This window comes from Mandrillus leucophaeus, unplaced genomic scaffold (assembly GCF_000951045.1).
Source record: "Mandrillus leucophaeus isolate KB7577 unplaced genomic scaffold, Mleu.le_1.0 Scaffold51, whole genome shotgun sequence".
Lineage (NCBI taxonomy): Eukaryota > Metazoa > Chordata > Mammalia > Primates > Cercopithecidae > Mandrillus > Mandrillus leucophaeus.
The window spans coordinates 2,099,987-2,106,279 of NW_012105475.1; the positions used below are offsets into that span (position 1 = coordinate 2,099,987).

Below are 6,293 nucleotides of genomic sequence, written 5' to 3' on the forward strand. Positions count from 1 at the left end.
CAACCTCCACCAAGACCCCTGGTGAAGAATGGCCATGCTATTCTCTAGTGAAATGGTTCACATTTCATGCTATTCTCGTGGGAAATAGCTCCACAACCTAGTAAGAAACCCATGGTTGGGCGTGGTGGCTCATGTCTGGAATCCCAACAGTTTGGGAAGCTGATGTGGGAAGACCATTTGAGTCCAGGAGTTCAAGACCAGCCTGGACAACATAGCAAGAACCCATCTCTATTTTAAAAATAAAAATAAATAAAATAAATAAATAATAATGACACTTCATGTCCCTTTGTTGTCTTTCTTTCTTTTCTTTGGCAACAAGATCTCACTATGTTGCCCAGGCTGGTCTCAAACTCCTGGGCTCAACAGTCCTCCCACCTCAGCCTCCCAAAGTGCTGGGATTACAGGCGTGAGCCACTTGTGCCTGGCCTGTTGTTTTTCTTAGAGCCAAACTACCACAGAGCTCATCGGCCCTATCTAGTAGCCCATATACTCTCTAATGCCTGCTTCCTGTGTGTCGCAGTGACCGTAAGAGGTAGGCCACTGGGGCGGCTGAACAGAAGGGGATGATGAAAAGTGCAGGTGATCATCAAGGCTCGTTGCTGGTTGTATGTACTTAGTCGTTCTTGGCGTGGCTACACATGTTCAGTGTATTCAGGCTAGAGCTGTGTTTTTTGGGAAGTCAAAGTTGCTATTCATTCTCACAACAGAAAGAATGCTGGCAAGTAGTGTCATGTCACACAAGTAGTTTCATAATGATAGAGACCTCACTCTTTTTCATGTTGGAAAGGCCAACTAGTACAAAATTAAGGAATAATTATAAGAGAATGGAGGTCAACAAGAGTTTTTCTGAAAAGATAAAAATCCATGGGGACGGGGGTAGGGGGTGAGGAGAGAGAATGAGAAACCAATATTTGCTGCAAAGGCCTTGTTGATCAAGAACACAGCCAGACACAGTGGCATGCGCCTATAATCCCAGCTATTTGGGAGGCTGAGGCAGGAAGATCACTGAAGCCCAAAAGTGTGAGCCCAGCCTGGGCAACACAACAAGATCCAGTCTCTAAAAATAATTAATTAACTGATTTTTAAAAAAAGAAGAAGAAGAACCAGTGATAACTGTTCCTCTTCATTCACCATCCTCTGTAAGCTAAGAATTTCCCCCAACGTATATAAATGCAGGACACATCCCACACATGCATTTGGCATATAAACATCCTATGTATTGTGATGCTTGGCAGAAACAAGTGTGCCCACCTTCTTTTACTGGAGCTTTGTTTTATATTTGCGTAGAAAAAGAATAGTTTCTGTAATAACTAGGGGAGGGAAAAGTCCTATTCTGCGTTTCTATAAAGTTTGAGAATTAAATTGCGTGGTATAATAACCTATCAGAACATTGTAACATTTATTTTGCCCTATTTTGCTTTCTGATTCTTATTCGTTCTTGGAAAAGAAATTGTAAATGTATTTTATCCAAAGCCATAAAGCAATTATTTAATGTAGTGGGGACTCTTAAAAATAAATACAAGCATCCTCAAGAAGTTCAGCCTATTAGGAAGATAAGACACAAAAAGAACGATCATATTAAGCAGAACGTGCTTTGCTGTATAAAATAAGTAAGCATACACAATGGTAAAGGAGAGATGGGGAAATGAGAGAAAACTTGAAGGAGATGTGATTTGAGCTGGGTCTTAAAGAATCTATGGGAATTCAATAGGCAGAGATAGAGACAGAATTCCAAGCAGAAGGAATCATCAAACAAATGGCCTGGAGATGGGAAAGCCCAAGGTATGTTCAAACGAGAGCAAGTAAGCTAAGCACACTGGCTCATGCCTGTAATCCCAACACTTCGGGAGGCTAAGGCAGGCAGATCACTGGCAGTCAGGAATTCAAGACCAGCCTGGCCAGCATGGCAAAACCCTGTCTCTACTAAAAATACAAAAAGTAGCCAGACATGGTAGCACACACCTGTATTCCCAGCTACTTGGGAGGCTGAGGCAGGAGAATCGCTTGAACCTGGGAAATGGAGGTTGCAGTGAGCCGAGATTGCACCATTGCACTCCAACCTGGGCGACGGAGCTAGACTCCATCTCAAAAAAAAAAAAACACGACCAGACACAGTAGCTCACACCTATAATCCCAGCACTTTAGGAGGTCGAGGCAGGCAGATCACTTGAGGTCAGGAGTTGGAGACCAGCTGGCCAACATGGTGAAACCCCATCTCTACTAAAAATACAAAAATTAGCCAGGCATGGTGGTGAGCGCTTGTAGTCCCAGCTACACGGGAGGCTGAGACAGGACAATTGCTTAAACCTGGGAGGTGGGGGTTGCAGTGAGCCGAGATCGTGCTACTGCACTCTAGCCTGGGCGACCGAGTGAGACTCCGTCTCAAAAAACAAAAAAAAAGAAAAAAAAAAAACAGAGCAAGTAGCTGGATGTGGCTGAGCACTGGATCCCTGAAGTGGATGGTCATAGGCACACTAGAAACATGGACCTCTGTCTATTTAGCTAAGAATTCTGGATTAAATTCCTGGAAAGCTGCTGAAGGCTTTTAAGCACAAAAATGTCTTCAGAACTGCTGCAGGAATACATACAGGTAATGAGTAATTTTAGAATGGATAGAATTGGTAGGGAAGAGGACAGAATTCTCTTGTTGGAATGGCTAGCCTTGAAGGTCTGGGTCAGGTTAAGACAAAAATGAAAACAGTAGAGAGCTGATTTGCCAAGGCAAAATGGAACCAGGCTAGGGTTCACAAATGGCCCTCGGGCGGATTCAGTGGACGTGAAGGAGTGACTACAGTGTAGGATAAAGGGACAGTTATCAAAGGAGTTCTTGACTCTTCCATAATTTAGAAATGGAGTTGTTTGGAGAACTGCTGGTGTCTGAGGTATGACTGGACTGGTGGTTGAGGAACTGGAGATAAAGATTCTTGAAGTTGGGGAAATTTGTGAGACCATGAACATGAATGTTGACATCTCAGAGGATGGGATAGAAAGCCCAGTGAAACAGGGGCTGAAGTCACTACAAGAAGATATTCCAGGAATATCCTAGAGGTTCCGTATGAGTGGAATTTGTCTCAAAATAAGAGTTTAAAAGGTGGTGGTAACAGAAAATGTATCTATAAATGGCAATGGGAAAGAAAAAGTATGTCAATACACATGAAAACTGAGAACACTGCATTCAGGGAGAGAAATCTGGTGATTGGAAACACAGATAGAAGAGAAAGTTTTCAGTGACTACCCTGTTGAATTTGGGATTTTAAACCATAAAAAATGCTTTAAATTAATTAGAAGAGTACTTTTTCTAATTAATTGGTTAATGTTTGTTTTTGTATACTGACCTCACCATTTCTTCCGAAAAATTGGCATGGGCTTGAGGGTAATGGTATTATCAAGGAAAAATCCTTGGTTCCCTTAAGGCAGAGGTGTGAAGGAAGGAAGTTGCTCATTGTAAAAGGGGTTTTTGTAGGACCTTGAAACCAGCTCATACTGAAGCTGCTACATTGTCTGGAGTAAATACCCGGCATTTGTCATCTTGCTGCAGGAAAATTTAGGACATGGACACACATGAGGAGTTTAGGAGCAGAAGTTTAACAGGCAAAAGGAGGAAGAAAGAGAAAGGAAAACAGCTCTCTCTGTAGTGAGAGAGAGGGATCTTCCCAGAGGACTGGCCAGTGGTAGATGTGCCAGATTTTATAGTCAGGTTTGAGGAGGCGGTGTCTGATTTACGTAACGCTCACAGATTGGTTCAATTAAGTGTGACATTTACATTGTGGGCAGGGAAGGCTGGCTTCCCCACCCTAATCTTATTATGCAAATGAACTTTCTCCTTGGCCTGCGCTATCTTGTCTGCTCCTTACTGTGCATGCAGCTGGCAGAGAAGGAAAGATGGGGCTGCCATTTTGAACTTGATTGGCACAACTACCGGCTTCTATGTCTGCAGCTTGATTTTATAGGCTGCTCTTTGTTAGAAAGGAAAATAATTTAAAAATATATATATAATAAAGATAAGATCTCACTCTGTTGCCCAGGCTGTTCTCAAACTTCTGGCCTCAAGCAATCCTCCCACCTCTGCTTCCCAAAGTGCTGGGATTACAGGCATGCGCCACCATGCCTGGCAATGGCAGCAGTTTTAAGAGTAGCAATCGGCCAGGCGTGGTGGCTCATTCCTGTCCTCCTACCACTTTAGGAGGCCAAGGCAGGCGGATAACTTAGGGTCAGAAGTTCGAGACCAGCCTGGCCAACATGGTGAAACCCCGTCTCTACTAAAAATAAGAAATAAGCTGGGCGTGGTGGGCCGTGCCTGTAGTCCCAGCTACTCAGGAAGCTGAGTCAGGAGAATCACTTGAACCCAAGAAGCAGAGGTTGCGGTGAGCCAAGATTGCGCCACTGCACTCCAACCTGGGTGACAGAGTGAGACTCCATCAAAAAAAAAAAAAAAGAGTAGCAGTCATCCTCCTCTTGTTCACAACAGCAATCTGTGTACTAACAATAGTTATTACAATAGCTGTTTACTAGAATAGCTCTCTGCTATCAACCATGGTTTACTATCAATTCGTGCTTCTAAAGAGTGACAGTACACAATAACCAATGGGAGCAATGCTTTAGTAGAACAAACAGGTCACTGAGGGCAACAGAAATATGATCAATTACAATGCCATCCAGTAAGGGCCTAATAGAGATACGCAAAGTGTTAAAAGATAGGTTTGTGCTAGAGGAGGACTGGGGAGCCATCACTGTCAAAGGCAGTGAATTGAGCCCTGAATGTGAAAAGAAACTGGGGAAGGGCTCCCCAGACACACACACACAGGTGTGAAGGCATGTAAGTACAAGGCGTATGAAGGAAAGAAAGAAGCTAAAGAATAGGGCCTAGGGAACCACAGAAGACGAGGTTGGATCTGGACTGAGATAGACCTTGAACTTTATCCTTTTGCCAGTAGGAAGTAATCTGTATCTTAGAGTATCATTCACTCTAATGTAGAATGAATTAAAGAGGCAAAAGACTGAAGACAGAAAAACCATTCGGAATATAACAGGCAAGAGGAGATAAGGACTTGCCCCAGGCATGGTGCTGGGGATGGAGAGGAAAGAACTGCTGTGGAAATCCACCAGGGGAGGTGGCCAGCGAGAAAGTAGACTACAGTAAAAGGAGGAGTCTTGAAGGAGGTTCTTACCAGCTCATCAATGTTGAGTCTGCCTTGATGAGGGACATGTGCTTGCCACCACTATTGATGAATGGCTGAAAAGAAGATTAGGGAGAACACCATAACTTCAAGAGAAATACAAAGTAAGAACTAGAAGTTAGTTGCGAGTGGTCTCTAAAAGTCTTAAACACTCCTGGGTTTATCTACCTGTTTCTCACTAACTTTTTTTTTTTTTAAATGGAGTTTCGCTCTGTTGCCCAGGCTGGAGTGCAATGGCGAGCTCTTGGTTCACCGTACCCTCTGCCTCCCGGTTCAAGCGATTCTCCTGTCCCAGTCTCCAGAGTACCTGGCATTACAGGCATGTGCCACCATGCCCGGCTAATTTTGTACTTTTAGTAGAGACAGGGTTTCTCCATATTGCCCAGGCTGGTCTCAAACTCCTGACCTCAGGTGATACCCACCTTGGCCTCCCAAAGTGCTGGGATTACAGGCATGAGCCACCGTGCCCGGCTCTCATTAACCTTCAAGAAATAGGTATGTAGAAGTAAAAGAGCAAATTCTTGCCTGTGTGTGTGTGTGTGCGCGTGTGTGTGTCTAATCAGCAACTGAATGATTAGTAATAATCACATTTTCTCCCACTGAAAAAAACTTCTAAAAGAAATCCCGTCTTCATAACTTATTTTCAATTATAAAAAAAAAATTAACTTTTCAAATCTGCTTTCTGAATGTCCCTCTTTCCTTTCTAATAATGCTTTTGTTTTTCCTGAACAAATATCTTATTGCAGAAAATTTTAAAGAAAAAAATGAAACATACAAATAACATGAATTATGCAGGACTGTGTTGGCAATTGAAAGGATTTGGCTTCTACTGTGAATGAAATATGAATCATTTCCAGGTTTTGCCCAAGGGGGTGTGTGATCCTGGCTTTTAAGAAATTATTATTCCTGCTTTACTGAGAATAAACTACATGAGGGCAGGGGTAAAATAATCTATGACTATTTCTTTAAAATAGATTATTTAAAATGGAATTACTTCATCAGGACTATATTTGCTTAGGTTCTCTTAAAGATCATATTCCCATTATTTGTGAATGAGTATGTGTGGGAGAATATATCTGTTTCAAAAGCACTTAAGGAGTACAAATGCAAAATCTG

At 42.7% G+C, this 6,293-nt stretch overlaps 1 protein-coding gene across 8 annotated transcripts in view; it reads left to right on the top strand.

The window, feature by feature from the left end:
* The window catches only part of DLGAP1 (discs, large (Drosophila) homolog-associated protein 1), a 703,239-nt gene that overhangs the window by 490,229 nt on the left and 206,717 nt on the right, over window positions 1–6,293 (top strand). The gene's annotated exons all lie outside the window — the stretch shown is intronic.